We start from the raw sequence: 9,889 nt of genomic DNA on the forward strand, positions 1-9,889 counted from the left end.
TTTAAATAGCCAACGCTTGACATCCTCTTTCGCTTACGGCCATACCACCCTGGAAATGCCCGATCTCATCTGAACTCGGAAGTAAAGCAGGGTCGGCCCTGGTTAGTACTTGGATGGGAGACCGCCTGGGAATACCAGGTGCTGTAAGCTTTTCGAAGTGCTTCATTTGGCAGCTGATTTAAATAGCCAACGCTTGACATCCTCTTTCGCTTACGGCCATACCACCCTGGAAATGCCCGATCTCATCTGAACTCGGAAGTAAAGCAGGGTCGGGCCTGGTTAGTACTTGGATGGGAGACCGCCTGGGAATACCAGGTGCTGTAAGCTTTTCGAAGTGCTTTATTTGGCAGCTGATTTAAATAGCCAACGCTTGACATCCTCTTTCGCTTACGCCATACCACCCTGGAAATGCCCGATCTCATCTGAACTCGGAAGTAAAGCAGGGTCGGGCCTGGTTAGTACTTGGATGGGAGACCGCCTGGGAATACCAGGTGCTGTAAGCTTTTCGAAGTGCTTCATTTGGCAGCTGATTTAAATAGCCAACGCTTGACATCCTCTTTCGCTTACGGCCATACCACCCTGGAAATGCCCGATCTCATCTGAACTCGGAAGTAAAGCAGGGTCGGGCCTGGTTAGTACTTGGATGGGAGACCGCCTGGGAATACCAGGTGCTGTAAGCTTTTCGAAGTGCTTCATTTGGCAGCTGATTTAAATAGCCAACGCTTGACATCCTCTTTCGCTTACGGCCATACCACCCTGGAAATGCCCGATCTCATCTGAACTCGGAAGTAAAGCAGGGTCGGGCCTGGTTAGTACTTGGATGGGAGACCGCCTGGGAATACCAGGTGCTGTAAGCTTTTCGAAGTGCTTCATTTGGCAGCTGATTTAAAAAGCCAACGCTTGACATCCTCTTTCGCTTACGGCCATACCACCCTGGAAATGCCCGATCTCATCTGAACTCGGAAGTAAAGCAGGGTCGGGCCCGGTTAGTACTTGGATGGGAGACCGCCTGGGAATACCAGGTGCTGTAAGCTTTTCGAAGTGCTTCATTTGGCAGCTGATTTAAATAGCCAACGCTTGACATCCTCTTTCGCTTACGGCCATATCACCCTGGAAATGCCCGATCTCATCTGAACTCGGAAGTAAAGCAGGGTCGGGCCCGGTTAGTACTTGGATGGGAGACCGCCTGGGAATACCAGGTGCTGTAAGCTTTTCGAAGTGCTTCATTTGGCAGCTGATTTAAATAGCCAACGCTTGACATCCTCTTTCGCTTACGGCCATACCACCCTGGAAATGCCCGATCTCATCTGAACTCGGAAGTAAAGCAGGGTCGGGCCTGGTTAGTACTTGGATGGGAGACCGCCTGGGAATACCAGGTGCTGTAAGCTTTTCGAAGTGCTTCATTTGGCAGCTGATTTAAATAGCCAACGCTTGACATCCTCTTTCGCTTACGGCCATACCACCCTGGAAATGCCCGATCTCATCTGAACTCGGAAGTAAAGCAGGGTCGGGCCTGGTTAGTACTTGGATGGGAGACCGCCTGGGAATGCCAGGTGCTGTAAGCTTTTCGAAGTGCTTCATTTGGCAGCTGATTTAAATAGCCAACGCTTGACATCCTCTTTCGCTTACGGCCATACCACCCTGGAAATGCCCGATCTCATCTGAACTCGGAAGTAAAGCAGGGTCGGGCCTGGTTAGTACTTGGATGGGAGACCGCCTGGGAATACCAGGTGCTGTAAGCTTTTCGAAGTGCTTCATTTGGCAGCTGATTTAAATAGCCAACGCTTGACATCCTCTTTCGCTTACGGCCATACCACCCTGGAAATGCCCGATCTCATCTGAACTCGGAAGTAAAGCAGGGTCGGGCCTGGTTAGTACTTGGATGGGAGACCGCCTGGGAATACCAGGTGCTGTAAGCTTTTCGAAGTGCTTCATTTGGCAGCTGATTTAAATAGCCAACGCTTGACATCCTCTTTCGCTTACGGCCATACCACCCTGGAAATGCCCGATCTCATCTGAACTCGGAAGTAAAGCAGGGTCGGGCCTGGTTAGTACTTGGATGGGAGACCGCCTGGGAATACCAGGTGCTGTAAGCTTTTCGAAGTGCTTCATTTGGCAGCTGATTTAAATAGCCAACGCTTGACATCCTCTTTCGCTTACGGCCATACCACCCTGGAAATGCCCGATCTCATCTGAACTCGGAAGTAAAGCAGGGTCGGGCCTGGTTAGTACTTGGATGGGAGACCGCCTGGGAATACCAGGTGCTGTAAGCTTTTCGAAGTGCTTCATTTGGCAGCTGATTTAAATAGCCAACGCTTGACATCCTCTTTCGCTTACGGCCATACCACCCTGGAAATGCCCGATCTCATCTGAACTCGGAAGTAAAGCAGGGTCGGGCCTGGTTAGTACTTGGATGGGAGACCGCCTGGGAATACCAGGTGCTGTAAGCTTTTCGAAGTGCTTCATTTGGCAGCTGATTTAAATAGCCAACGCTTGACATCCTCTTTCGCTTACGGCCATACCACCCTTGAAATGCCCGATCTCATCTGAACTCGGAAGTAAAGCAGGGTCGGGCCTGGTTAGTACTTGGATGGGAGACCGCCTGGGAATACCAGGTGCTGTAAGCTTTTCGAAGTGCTTCATTTGGCAGCTGATTTAAATAGCCAACGCTTGACATCCTCTTTCGCTTACGGCCATACCACCCTGGAAATGCCCGATCTCATCTGAACTCGGAAGTAAAGCAGGGTCGGGCCTGGTTAGTACTTGGATGGGAGACCGCCTGGGAATACCAGGTGCTGTAAGCTTTTCGAAGTGCTTCATTTGGCAGCTGATTTAAATAGCCAACGCTTGACATCCTCTTTCGCTTACGGCCATACCACCCTGGAAATGCCCGATCTCATCTGAACTCGGAAGTAAAGCAGGGTCGGGCCTGGTTAGTACTTGGATGGGAGACCGCCTGGGAATACCAGGTGCTGTAAGCTTTTCGAAGTGCTTCATTTGGCAGCTGATTTAAATAGCCAACGCTTGACATCCTCTTTCGCTTACGGCCATACCACCCTGGAAATGCCCGATCTCATCTGAACTCGGAAGTAAAGCAGGGTCGGGCCTGGTTAGTACTTGGATGGGAGACCGCCTGGGAATACCAGGTGCTGTAAGCTTTTCGAAGTGCTTCATTTGGCAGCTGATTTAAATAGCCAACGCTTGACATCCTATTTCGCTTACGGCCATACCACCCTGGAAATGCCCGATCTCATCTGAACTCGGAAGTAAAGCAGGGTTGGGCCTGGTTAGTACTTGGATGGGAGACCGCCTGGGAATACCAGGTGCTGTAAGCTTTTCGAAGTGCTTCATTTGGCAGCTGATTTAAATAGCCAACGCTTGACATCCTCTTTCGCTTACGGCCATACCACCCTGGAAATGCCCGATCTCATCTGAACTCGGAAGTTAAGCAGGGTCGGGCCTGGTTAGTACTTGGATGGGAGACCGCCTGGGAATACCAGGTGCTGTAAGCTTTTCGAAGTGCTTCATTTGGCAGCTGATTTAAATAGCCAACGCTTGACATCCTCTTTCGCTTACGGCCATACCACCCTGGAAATGCCCGATCTCATCTGAACTCGGAAGTAAAGCAGGGTCGGGCCTGGTTAGTACTTGGATGGGAGACCGCCTGGGAATACCAGGTGCTGTAAGCTTTTCGAAGTGCTTCATTTGGCAGCTGATTTAAATAGCCAACGCTTGACATCCTCTTTCGCTTACGGCCATACCACCCTGGAAATGCCCGATCTCATCTGAACTCGGAAGTAAAGCAGGGTCGGGCCTGGTTAGTACTTGGATGGGAGACCGCCTGGGAATACCAGGTGCTGTAAGCTTTTCGAAGTGCTTCATTTGGCAGCTGATTTAAATAGCCAACGCTTGACATCCTCTTTCGCTTACGGCCATACCACCCTGGAAATGCCCGATCTCATCTGAACTCGGAAGTAAAGCAGGGTCGGGCCTGGTTAGTACTTGGATGGGAGACCGCCTGGGAATACCAGGTGCTGTAAGCTTTTCGAAGTGCTTCATTTGGCAGCTGATTTAAATAGCCAACGCTTGACATCCTCTTTCGCTTACGGCCATACCACCCTGGAAATGCCCGATCTCATCTGAACTCGGAAGTAAAGCAGGGTCGGGCCTGGTTAGTACTTGGATGGGAGACCGCCTGGGAATACCAGGTGCTGTAAGCTTTTTGAAGTGCTTCATTTGGCAGCTGATTTAAATAGCCAACGCTTGACATCCTCTTTCGCTTACGGCCATACCACCCTGGAAATGCCCGATCTCATCTGAACTCGGAAGTAAAGCAGGGTCGGGCCTGGTTAGTACTTGGATGGGAGACCGCCTGGGAATACCAGGTGCTGTAAGCTTTTCGAAGTGCTTCATTTGGCAGCTGATTTAAATAGCCAACGCTTGACATCCTCTTTCGCTTACGGCCATACCACCCTGGAAATGCCCGATCTCATCTGAACTCGGAAGTAAAGCAGGGTCGGGCCTGGTTAGTACTTGGATGGGAGACCGCCTGGGAATACCAGGTGCTGTAAGCTTTTCGAAGTGCTTCATTTGGCAGCTGATTTAAATAGCCAACGCTTGACATCCTCTTTCGCTTACGGCCATACCACCCTGGAAATGCCCGATCTCATCTGAACTCGGAAGTAAAGCAGGGTCGGGCCTGGTTAGTACTTGGATGGGAGACCGCCTGGGAATACCAGGTGCTGTAAGCTTTTCGAAGTGCTTCATTTGGCAGCTGATTTAAATAGCCAACGCTTGACATCCTCATTCGCTTACGGCCATACCACCCTGGAAATGCCCGATCTCATCTGAACTCGGAAGTAAAGCAGGGTCGGGCCTGGTTAGTACTTGGATGGGAGACCGCCTGGGAATACCAGGTGCTGTAAGCTTTTCGAAGTGCTTCATTTGGCAGCTGATTTAAATAGCCAACGCTTGACATCCTCTTTCGCTTACGGCCATACCACCCGGGAAATGCCCGATCTCATCTGAACTCGGAAGTAAAGCAGGGTCGGGCCTGGTTAGTACTTGGATGGGAGACCGCCTGGGAATACCAGGTGCTGTAAGCTTTTCGAAGTGCTTCATTTGGCAGCTGATTTAAATAGCCAACGCTTGACATCCTCTTTCGCTTACGGCCATACCACCCTGGAAATGCCCGATCTCATCTGAACTCGGAAGTAAAGCAGGGTCGGGCCCGGTTAGTACTTGGATGGGAGACCGCCTGGGAATACCAGGTGCTGTAAGCTTTTCGAAGTGCTTCATTTGGCAGCTGATTTAAATAGCCAACGCTTGACATCCTCTTTCGCTTACGGCCATACCACCCTGGAAATGCCCGATCTCATCTGAACTCGGAAGTAAAGCAGGGTCGGGCCCGGTTAGTACTTGGATGGGAGACCGCCTGGGAATACCAGGTGCTGTAAGCTTTTCGAAGTGCTTCATTTGGCAGCTGATTTAAATAGCCAACGCTTGACATCCTCTTTTGCTTACGGCCATACCACCCTGGAAATGCCCGATCTCATCTGAACTTGGAAGTAAAGCAGGGTCGGGCCCGGTTAGTACTTGGATGGGAGACCGCCTGGGAATACCAGGTGCTGTAAGCTTTTCGAAGTGCTTCATTTGGCAGCTGATTTAAATAGCCAACGCTTGACATCCTCTTTCGCTTACGGCCATACCACCCTGGAAATGCCCGATCTCATCTGAACTCGGAAGTAAAGCAGGGTCGGGCCTGGTTAGTACTTGGATGGGAGACCGCCTGGGAATACCAGGTGCTGTAAGCTTTTCGAAGTGCTTCATTTGGCAGCTGATTTAAATAGCCAACGCTTGACATCCTCTTTCGCTTACGGCCATACCACCCTGGAAATGCCCGATCTCATCTGAACTCGGAAGTAAAGCAGGGTCGGGCCCGGTTAGTACTTGGATGGGAGACCGCCTGGGAATACCAGGTGCTGTAAGCTTTTCGAAGTGCTTCATTTGGCAGCTGATTTAAATAGCCAACGCTTGACAACCTCTTTCGCTTACGGCCATACCACCCTGGAAATGCCCGATCTCATCTGAACTCGGAAGTAAAGCAGGGTCGGGCCTGGTTAGTACTTGGATGGGAGACCGCCTGGGAATACCAGGTGCTGTAAGCTTTTCGAAGTGCTTCATTTGGCAGCTGATTTAAATAGCCAACGCTTGACATCCTCTTTCGCTTACGGCCATACCACCCTGGAAATGCCCGATCTCATCTGAACTCGGAAGTAAAGCAGGGTCGGGCCTGGTTAGTACTTGGATGGGAGACCGCCTGGGAATACCAGGTGCTGTAAGCTTTTCGAAGTGCTTCATTTGGCAGCTGATTTAAATAGCCAACGCTTGACATCCTCTTTCGCTTACGGCCATACCACCCTGGAAATGCCCGATCTCATCTGAACTCGGAAGTAAAGCAGGGTCGGGCCCGGTTAGTACTTGGATGGGAGACCGCCTGGGAATACCAGGTGCTGTAAGCTTTTCGAAGTGCTTCATTTGGCAGCTGATTTAAATAGCCAACGCTTGACATCCTCTTTCGCTTACGGCCATACCACCCTGGAAATGCCCGATCTCATCTGAACTCGGAAGTAAAGCAGGGTCGGGCCCGGTTAGTACTTGGATGGGAGACCGCCTGGGAATACCAGGTGCTGTAAGCTTTTCGAAGTGCTTCATTTGGCAGCTGATTTAAATAGCCAACGCTTGACATCCTCTTTCGCTTACGGCCATACCACCCTGGAAATGCCCGATCTCATCTGAACTCGGAAGTAAAGCAGGGTCGGGCCCGGTTAGTACTTGGATGGGAGACCGCCTGGGAATACCAGGTGCTGTAAGCTTTTCGAAGTGCTTCATTTGGCAGCTGATTTAAATAGCCAACGCTTGACATCCTCTTTCGCTTACGGCCATACCACCCTGGAAATGCCCGATCTCATCTGAACTCGGAAGTAAAGCAGGGTCGGGCCTGGTTAGTACTTGGATGGGAGACCGCCTGGGAATACCAGGTGCTGTAAGCTTTTCGAAGTGCTTCATTTGGCAGCTGATTTAAATAGCCAACGCTTGACATCCTCTTTCGCTTACGGCCATACCACCCTGGAAATGCCCGATCTCATCTGAACTCGGAAGTAAAGCAGGGTCGGGCCCGGTTAGTACTTGGATGGGAGACCGCCTGGGAATACCAGGTGCTGTAAGCTTTTCGAAGTGCTTCATTTGGCAGCTGATTTAAATAGCCAACGCTTGACATCCTCTTTCGCTTACGGCCATACCACCCTGGAAATGCCCGATCTCATCTGAACTCGGAAGTAAAGCAGGGTCGGGCCTGGTTAGTACTTGGATGGGAGACCGCCTGGGAATACCAGGTGCTGTAAGCTTTTCGAAGTGCTTCATTTGGCAGCTGATTTAAATAGCCAACGCTTGACATCCTCTTTCGCTTACGGCCATACCACCCTGGAAATGCCCGATCTCATCTGAACTCGGAAGTAAAGCAGGGTCGGGCCTGGTTAGTACTTGGATGGGAGACCGCCTGGGAATACCAGGTGCTGTAAGCTTTTCGAAGTGCTTCATTTGGCAGCTGATTTTAATAGCCAACGCTTGACATCCTCTTTCGCTTACGGCCATACCACCCTGGAAATGCCCGATCTCATCTGAACTCGGAAGTAAAGCAGGGTCGGGCCTGGTTAGTACTTGGATGGGAGACCGCCTGGGAATACCAGGTGCTGTAAGCTTTTCGAAGTGCTTCATTTGGCAGCTGATTTAAATAGCCAACGCTTGACATCCTCTTTCGCTTACGGCCATACCACCCTGGAAATGCCCGATCTCATCTGAACTCGGAAGTAAAGCAGGGTCGGGCCTGGTTAGTACTTGGATGGGAGACCGCCTGGGAATACCAGGTGCTGTAAGCTTTTCGAAGTGCTTCATTTGGCAGCTGATTTAAATAGCCAACGCTTGACATCCTCTTTCGCTTACGGCCATACCACCCTGGAGATGCCCGATCTCATCTGAACTCGGAAGTAAAGCAGGGTCGGGCCTGGTTAGTACTTGGATGGGAGACCGCCTGGGAATACCAGGTGCTGTAAGCTTTTCGAAGTGCTTCATTTGGCAGCTGATTTAAATAGCCAACGCTTGACATCCTCTTTCGCTTACGGCCATACCACCCTGGAAATGCCCGATCTCATCTGAACTCGGAAGTAAAGCAGGGTCGGGCCCGGTTAGTACTTGGATGGGAGACCGCCTGGGAATACCAGGTGCTGTAAGCTTTTCGAAGTGCTTTATTTGGCAGCTGATTTAAATAGCCAACGCTTGACATCCTCTTTCGCTTACGGCCATACCACCCTGGAAATGCCCGATCTCATCTGAACTCGGAAGTAAAGCAGGGTCGGGCCTGGTTAGTACTTGGATGGGAGACCGCCTGGGAATACCAGGTGCTGTAAGCTTTTCGAAGTGCTTCATTTGGCAGCTGATTTAAATAGCCAACGCTTGACATCCTCTTTCGCTTACGGCCATACCACCCTGGAAATGCCCAATCTCATCTGAACTCGGAAGTAAAGCAGGGTCGAGCCTGGTTAGTACTTGGATGGGAGACCGCCTGGGAATACCAGGTGCTGTAAGCTTTTCGAAGTGCTTCATTTGGCAGCTGATTTAAATAGCCAACGCTTGACATCCTCTTTCGCTTACGGCCATACCACCCTGGAAATGCCCGATCTCATCTGAACTCGGAAGTAAAGCAGGGTCGGGCCCGGTTAGTACTTGGATGGGAGACCGCCTGGGAATACCAGGTGCTGTAAGCTTTTCGAAGTGCTTCATTTGGCAGCTGATTTAAATAGCCAACGCTTGACATCCTCTTTCGCTTACGGCCATACCACCCTGGAAATGCCCGATCTCATCTGAACTCGGAAGTAAAGCAGGGTCGGGCCCGGTTAGTACTTGGATGGGAGACCGCCTGGGAATACCAGGTGCTGTAAGCTTTTCGAAGTGCTTCATTTGGCAGCTGATTTAAATAGCCAACGCTTGACATCCTCTTTCGCTTACGGCCATACCACCCTGGAAATGCCCGATCTCATCTGAACTCGGAAGTAAAGCAGGGTCGGGCCTGGTTAGTACTTGGATGGGAGACCGCCTGGGAATACCAGGTGCTGTAAGCTTTTCGAAGTGCTTCATTTGGCAGCTGATTTAAATAGCCAACGCTTGACATCCTCTTTCGCTTACGGCCATACCACCCTGGAAATGCCCGATCTCATCTGAACTCGGAAGTAAAGCAGGGTCGGGCCTGGTTAGTACTTGGATGGGAGACCGCCTGGGAATACCAGGTGCTGTAAGCTTTTCGAAGTGCTTCATTTGGCAGCTGATTTAAATAGCCAACGCTTGACATCCTCTTTCGCTTACGGCCATACCACCCTGGAAATGCCCGATCTCATCTGAACTCGGAAGTAAAGCAGGGTCGGGCCTGGTTAGTACTTGGATGGGAGACCGCCTGGGAATACCAGGTGCTGTAAGCTTTTCGAAGTGCTTCATTTGGCAGCTGATTTAAATAGCCAACGCTTGACATCCTCTTTCGCTTACGGCCATACCACCCTGGAAATGCCCGATCTCATCTGAACTCGGAAGTAAAGCAGGGTCGGGCCCGGTTAGTACTTGGATGGGAGACCGCCTGGGAATACCAGGTACTGTAAGCTTTTCGAAGTGCTTCATTTGGCAGCTGATTTAAATAGCCAACGCTTGACATCCTCTTTCGCTTACGGCCATACCACCCTGGAAATGCCCGATCTCATCTGAACTCGGAAGTAAAGCAGGGTCGGGCCCGGTTAGTACTTGGATGGGAGACCGCCTGGGAATACCAGGTGCTGTAAGCTTTTCG

General features: G+C 50.9%; 1 protein-coding gene and 56 non-coding genes across 57 annotated transcripts in view; 56 read left to right on the plus strand and 1 right to left on the minus strand.

Annotated features, from left to right (window-relative positions):
* The window catches only part of LOC110439541 (NACHT, LRR and PYD domains-containing protein 3-like), a 601,035-nt gene that overhangs the window by 495,310 nt on the left and 95,836 nt on the right, over positions 1-9,889 (minus strand). The gene's annotated exons all lie outside the window — the stretch shown is intronic.
* On the plus strand, positions 32-150 carry LOC137489532 (5S ribosomal RNA). Its single transcript, XR_015488712.2, has one exon. It is a non-coding gene; the product is annotated as a 5S ribosomal RNA (ribosomal RNA).
* Positions 209-327, plus strand: LOC137494050 (5S ribosomal RNA). Its single transcript, XR_015487585.1, has one exon. It is a non-coding gene; the product is annotated as a 5S ribosomal RNA (ribosomal RNA).
* LOC137492767 (5S ribosomal RNA) lies at positions 386-503 on the plus strand. The gene has a single exon (XR_015487586.2). It is a non-coding gene; the product is annotated as a 5S ribosomal RNA (ribosomal RNA).
* On the plus strand, positions 562-680 carry LOC137495150 (5S ribosomal RNA). Its single transcript, XR_015487587.1, has one exon. It is a non-coding gene; the product is annotated as a 5S ribosomal RNA (ribosomal RNA).
* On the plus strand, positions 739-857 carry LOC137495149 (5S ribosomal RNA). Its single transcript, XR_015487589.1, has one exon. It is a non-coding gene; the product is annotated as a 5S ribosomal RNA (ribosomal RNA).
* Positions 916-1,034, plus strand: LOC141383118 (5S ribosomal RNA). Its single transcript, XR_015488153.1, has one exon. It is a non-coding gene; the product is annotated as a 5S ribosomal RNA (ribosomal RNA).
* On the plus strand, positions 1,093-1,211 carry LOC141383392 (5S ribosomal RNA). Its single transcript, XR_015488635.2, has one exon. It is a non-coding gene; the product is annotated as a 5S ribosomal RNA (ribosomal RNA).
* LOC141382853 (5S ribosomal RNA) lies at positions 1,270-1,388 on the plus strand. Its single transcript, XR_015487590.1, has one exon. It is a non-coding gene; the product is annotated as a 5S ribosomal RNA (ribosomal RNA).
* On the plus strand, positions 1,447-1,565 carry LOC141383138 (5S ribosomal RNA). The gene has a single exon (XR_015488207.2). It is a non-coding gene; the product is annotated as a 5S ribosomal RNA (ribosomal RNA).
* LOC141382854 (5S ribosomal RNA) lies at positions 1,624-1,742 on the plus strand. Its single transcript, XR_015487592.1, has one exon. It is a non-coding gene; the product is annotated as a 5S ribosomal RNA (ribosomal RNA).
* On the plus strand, positions 1,801-1,919 carry LOC141382855 (5S ribosomal RNA). Its single transcript, XR_015487593.1, has one exon. It is a non-coding gene; the product is annotated as a 5S ribosomal RNA (ribosomal RNA).
* LOC141382856 (5S ribosomal RNA) lies at positions 1,978-2,096 on the plus strand. The gene has a single exon (XR_015487595.1). It is a non-coding gene; the product is annotated as a 5S ribosomal RNA (ribosomal RNA).
* On the plus strand, positions 2,155-2,273 carry LOC137492022 (5S ribosomal RNA). The gene has a single exon (XR_015487483.1). It is a non-coding gene; the product is annotated as a 5S ribosomal RNA (ribosomal RNA).
* On the plus strand, positions 2,332-2,450 carry LOC141382829 (5S ribosomal RNA). The gene has a single exon (XR_015487484.1). It is a non-coding gene; the product is annotated as a 5S ribosomal RNA (ribosomal RNA).
* Positions 2,509-2,627, plus strand: LOC137493558 (5S ribosomal RNA). The gene has a single exon (XR_015487485.2). It is a non-coding gene; the product is annotated as a 5S ribosomal RNA (ribosomal RNA).
* Positions 2,686-2,804, plus strand: LOC137494012 (5S ribosomal RNA). Its single transcript, XR_015487486.1, has one exon. It is a non-coding gene; the product is annotated as a 5S ribosomal RNA (ribosomal RNA).
* LOC137493557 (5S ribosomal RNA) lies at positions 2,863-2,981 on the plus strand. The gene has a single exon (XR_015487487.1). It is a non-coding gene; the product is annotated as a 5S ribosomal RNA (ribosomal RNA).
* LOC137493556 (5S ribosomal RNA) lies at positions 3,040-3,158 on the plus strand. The gene has a single exon (XR_015487488.1). It is a non-coding gene; the product is annotated as a 5S ribosomal RNA (ribosomal RNA).
* Positions 3,217-3,335, plus strand: LOC137493877 (5S ribosomal RNA). The gene has a single exon (XR_015487489.2). It is a non-coding gene; the product is annotated as a 5S ribosomal RNA (ribosomal RNA).
* Positions 3,394-3,512, plus strand: LOC137493555 (5S ribosomal RNA). Its single transcript, XR_015487490.2, has one exon. It is a non-coding gene; the product is annotated as a 5S ribosomal RNA (ribosomal RNA).
* LOC141383523 (5S ribosomal RNA) lies at positions 3,571-3,689 on the plus strand. Its single transcript, XR_015489014.2, has one exon. It is a non-coding gene; the product is annotated as a 5S ribosomal RNA (ribosomal RNA).
* LOC141383051 (5S ribosomal RNA) lies at positions 3,748-3,866 on the plus strand. Its single transcript, XR_015488032.2, has one exon. It is a non-coding gene; the product is annotated as a 5S ribosomal RNA (ribosomal RNA).
* On the plus strand, positions 3,925-4,043 carry LOC141383384 (5S ribosomal RNA). Its single transcript, XR_015488809.2, has one exon. It is a non-coding gene; the product is annotated as a 5S ribosomal RNA (ribosomal RNA).
* Positions 4,102-4,220, plus strand: LOC141382630 (5S ribosomal RNA). The gene has a single exon (XR_015485244.2). It is a non-coding gene; the product is annotated as a 5S ribosomal RNA (ribosomal RNA).
* LOC141383645 (5S ribosomal RNA) lies at positions 4,279-4,397 on the plus strand. The gene has a single exon (XR_015489101.2). It is a non-coding gene; the product is annotated as a 5S ribosomal RNA (ribosomal RNA).
* Positions 4,456-4,574, plus strand: LOC141382830 (5S ribosomal RNA). The gene has a single exon (XR_015487492.1). It is a non-coding gene; the product is annotated as a 5S ribosomal RNA (ribosomal RNA).
* Positions 4,633-4,751, plus strand: LOC141383335 (5S ribosomal RNA). Its single transcript, XR_015488556.2, has one exon. It is a non-coding gene; the product is annotated as a 5S ribosomal RNA (ribosomal RNA).
* On the plus strand, positions 4,810-4,928 carry LOC141382831 (5S ribosomal RNA). Its single transcript, XR_015487493.1, has one exon. It is a non-coding gene; the product is annotated as a 5S ribosomal RNA (ribosomal RNA).
* On the plus strand, positions 4,987-5,105 carry LOC141383105 (5S ribosomal RNA). Its single transcript, XR_015488134.2, has one exon. It is a non-coding gene; the product is annotated as a 5S ribosomal RNA (ribosomal RNA).
* LOC141383106 (5S ribosomal RNA) lies at positions 5,164-5,282 on the plus strand. The gene has a single exon (XR_015488135.1). It is a non-coding gene; the product is annotated as a 5S ribosomal RNA (ribosomal RNA).
* LOC141383812 (5S ribosomal RNA) lies at positions 5,341-5,459 on the plus strand. Its single transcript, XR_015489551.2, has one exon. It is a non-coding gene; the product is annotated as a 5S ribosomal RNA (ribosomal RNA).
* On the plus strand, positions 5,518-5,636 carry LOC141383123 (5S ribosomal RNA). The gene has a single exon (XR_015488195.2). It is a non-coding gene; the product is annotated as a 5S ribosomal RNA (ribosomal RNA).
* Positions 5,695-5,813, plus strand: LOC141383107 (5S ribosomal RNA). Its single transcript, XR_015488136.2, has one exon. It is a non-coding gene; the product is annotated as a 5S ribosomal RNA (ribosomal RNA).
* On the plus strand, positions 5,872-5,990 carry LOC141383108 (5S ribosomal RNA). Its single transcript, XR_015488137.1, has one exon. It is a non-coding gene; the product is annotated as a 5S ribosomal RNA (ribosomal RNA).
* LOC141383109 (5S ribosomal RNA) lies at positions 6,049-6,167 on the plus strand. The gene has a single exon (XR_015488139.2). It is a non-coding gene; the product is annotated as a 5S ribosomal RNA (ribosomal RNA).
* Positions 6,226-6,344, plus strand: LOC141383670 (5S ribosomal RNA). Its single transcript, XR_015489222.2, has one exon. It is a non-coding gene; the product is annotated as a 5S ribosomal RNA (ribosomal RNA).
* Positions 6,403-6,521, plus strand: LOC141383110 (5S ribosomal RNA). The gene has a single exon (XR_015488140.1). It is a non-coding gene; the product is annotated as a 5S ribosomal RNA (ribosomal RNA).
* On the plus strand, positions 6,580-6,698 carry LOC148682273 (5S ribosomal RNA). The gene has a single exon (XR_015944327.1). It is a non-coding gene; the product is annotated as a 5S ribosomal RNA (ribosomal RNA).
* Positions 6,757-6,875, plus strand: LOC137495217 (5S ribosomal RNA). The gene has a single exon (XR_015487495.2). It is a non-coding gene; the product is annotated as a 5S ribosomal RNA (ribosomal RNA).
* LOC137492822 (5S ribosomal RNA) lies at positions 6,934-7,052 on the plus strand. The gene has a single exon (XR_015487496.1). It is a non-coding gene; the product is annotated as a 5S ribosomal RNA (ribosomal RNA).
* On the plus strand, positions 7,111-7,229 carry LOC137492821 (5S ribosomal RNA). Its single transcript, XR_015487497.2, has one exon. It is a non-coding gene; the product is annotated as a 5S ribosomal RNA (ribosomal RNA).
* Positions 7,288-7,406, plus strand: LOC137493859 (5S ribosomal RNA). Its single transcript, XR_015488542.2, has one exon. It is a non-coding gene; the product is annotated as a 5S ribosomal RNA (ribosomal RNA).
* LOC137495216 (5S ribosomal RNA) lies at positions 7,465-7,583 on the plus strand. Its single transcript, XR_015487498.1, has one exon. It is a non-coding gene; the product is annotated as a 5S ribosomal RNA (ribosomal RNA).
* LOC137495214 (5S ribosomal RNA) lies at positions 7,642-7,760 on the plus strand. Its single transcript, XR_015487499.1, has one exon. It is a non-coding gene; the product is annotated as a 5S ribosomal RNA (ribosomal RNA).
* Positions 7,819-7,937, plus strand: LOC137495213 (5S ribosomal RNA). The gene has a single exon (XR_015488752.2). It is a non-coding gene; the product is annotated as a 5S ribosomal RNA (ribosomal RNA).
* LOC137495212 (5S ribosomal RNA) lies at positions 7,996-8,114 on the plus strand. Its single transcript, XR_015488549.2, has one exon. It is a non-coding gene; the product is annotated as a 5S ribosomal RNA (ribosomal RNA).
* On the plus strand, positions 8,173-8,291 carry LOC137495211 (5S ribosomal RNA). Its single transcript, XR_015487500.2, has one exon. It is a non-coding gene; the product is annotated as a 5S ribosomal RNA (ribosomal RNA).
* Positions 8,350-8,468, plus strand: LOC137494126 (5S ribosomal RNA). The gene has a single exon (XR_015488672.2). It is a non-coding gene; the product is annotated as a 5S ribosomal RNA (ribosomal RNA).
* Positions 8,527-8,645, plus strand: LOC137493479 (5S ribosomal RNA). The gene has a single exon (XR_015489555.2). It is a non-coding gene; the product is annotated as a 5S ribosomal RNA (ribosomal RNA).
* Positions 8,704-8,822, plus strand: LOC137492820 (5S ribosomal RNA). Its single transcript, XR_015487501.2, has one exon. It is a non-coding gene; the product is annotated as a 5S ribosomal RNA (ribosomal RNA).
* On the plus strand, positions 8,881-8,999 carry LOC137492819 (5S ribosomal RNA). The gene has a single exon (XR_015487504.2). It is a non-coding gene; the product is annotated as a 5S ribosomal RNA (ribosomal RNA).
* Positions 9,058-9,176, plus strand: LOC137495209 (5S ribosomal RNA). Its single transcript, XR_015489420.2, has one exon. It is a non-coding gene; the product is annotated as a 5S ribosomal RNA (ribosomal RNA).
* Positions 9,235-9,353, plus strand: LOC137493801 (5S ribosomal RNA). The gene has a single exon (XR_015488919.2). It is a non-coding gene; the product is annotated as a 5S ribosomal RNA (ribosomal RNA).
* LOC137492818 (5S ribosomal RNA) lies at positions 9,412-9,530 on the plus strand. Its single transcript, XR_015487505.1, has one exon. It is a non-coding gene; the product is annotated as a 5S ribosomal RNA (ribosomal RNA).
* On the plus strand, positions 9,589-9,707 carry LOC137495207 (5S ribosomal RNA). Its single transcript, XR_015487506.2, has one exon. It is a non-coding gene; the product is annotated as a 5S ribosomal RNA (ribosomal RNA).
* On the plus strand, positions 9,766-9,884 carry LOC137492817 (5S ribosomal RNA). Its single transcript, XR_015487507.2, has one exon. It is a non-coding gene; the product is annotated as a 5S ribosomal RNA (ribosomal RNA).

Source organism: Danio rerio, chromosome 4 (assembly GCF_052040795.2).
Source record: "Danio rerio strain M-AB ecotype USA chromosome 4, GRCz13ab, whole genome shotgun sequence".
NCBI classification, from domain to species: Eukaryota; Metazoa; Chordata; class Actinopteri; order Cypriniformes; family Danionidae; genus Danio; species Danio rerio.